The sequence below is a fragment of the Chenopodium album genome, chromosome 15 (assembly GCF_948465745.1).
Source record: "Chenopodium album chromosome 15, dcCheAlbu1.1, whole genome shotgun sequence".
Taxonomy (NCBI): domain Eukaryota; kingdom Viridiplantae; phylum Streptophyta; class Magnoliopsida; order Caryophyllales; family Amaranthaceae; genus Chenopodium; species Chenopodium album.
Window position 1 is genome coordinate 5,688,367 of NC_137848.1, and position 1,431 is coordinate 5,689,797.

General features: G+C 38.5%; 1 pseudogene; it reads right to left on the reverse strand.

Annotated features, from left to right (window-relative positions):
- Nucleotides 1-298: 298 nt before the first annotated feature.
- On the reverse strand, nucleotides 299-1,146 carry LOC145580663 (secreted RxLR effector protein 161 pseudogene; annotated as a pseudogene).
- Between the last annotated feature and the right edge of the window lie 285 nt (nucleotides 1,147-1,431).

A 1,431-nucleotide genomic window follows, 5' to 3' on the forward strand; every position in this document is an offset into this window, starting at 1 on the left:
AAAAAAAATATGAAAAAAGATATGAACATCAATTTTTTTCAGTCAAATACAGCGCTAGAGTACATATTCGCATCACATATACATGATTTGTTGTTAGCATTAATTCCTTTTTGTCAAAGGTTGTTGAGAATGTATAGAAAAACTGAATTTTTTTTTTCAGGTTTCTTCTAAAGTTTCGATCTTTGAGGGTGAGTGTGCCTTTCTCTCGAGGAATAATTTGGAGAATGTTTTCTCTGATTTTTTTAGTATAAAACGGCGCACAATCCAACTAGGGATTAGCAAACCTAAAAGATACAATTTATACAACAAGAAAGCCACTAGCAGGCTTACAACTAGGCTGCACAAAAAGATAAAAAGACAGCAAGAACAAGGTATACAAAAGCAGAGAAATACAGAGGCGCTATACAAGACTATGTATAAGAAATACATATATACTTAAAGCTTAGAGGTTTTCTTCATCCCCTCCTCAGGTTGGATTTGGAGAAGAGAAACAAGACCCAACTTGAAAGATAGGAATTTATGTTGCTGCTCTGTGAGGGATTTAGTCATGATATCTGCTAACTGAAGGGAAGACCTTACAAAAGCTGTTGACAGAAAACCTTCTTCAAGGCGTTCTCAAACATAGTGACAATCCTTAGAAAGGTGCTTGGTTCGTTCGTGAAAAACAGGATTCTCAGCAGACTTGTTGTCACAGCATAAAGGAATTGGCTTAGGAATGACAAAGCCTAGGTCCTCGAAAATTCCATCAACCCAAACAATTTCACTGGTAGTCTTTGACATACTTCTATACTCAGATTCACATGAAGACTTTGAAACTGTTGCTTGTTTCTTAGTCTTCCATGAAACTAAACATCCTCCAAGAAAGATATAGTAACTTGTTAAAGATCTTCCACTGAAGACACAAGATCCATTATCTGCATCACTGTAAGCAATTACCCTCATATCAGAGTTGTTGGGATAAAAGAGTCCCCAGTCTGAAGTTCCTTTCAAATATTTCACAACGTGTAAAGCGGCATCCCAATGTGTCTCTCTTGGACAACCCATGAATTGACTTAGCTGCTGTACAAAGAAGGAGATATCAGGCCTGCTGAGATTGAGATAAAGCAGCTTTCCTATCAAACTCCTGTACCTCTCAGGATCACTCATAATTGTCCCTTCATGGGTAGATAATTTTACATTCTTAGGAAAGGGGGCTGTAACTGTAGGGAATGTTTCAAACAACCACACTTGAGCCCCACTGTGATCATACACTTAAGCATGGTGGCGTCCAAAGGGAAGGAAGCTAGAGCAAAAGAGTCGCCAACAAGTTTTAGGAACTTATAAACCGTTTACATGGTGAAGGTTACATCCCTTCATGATCCATAAGATCGCTAACTCCATAGTGGTCCGGAACCATGGCAGGATATTCGGGGATGAAGGTACAAATCCAAC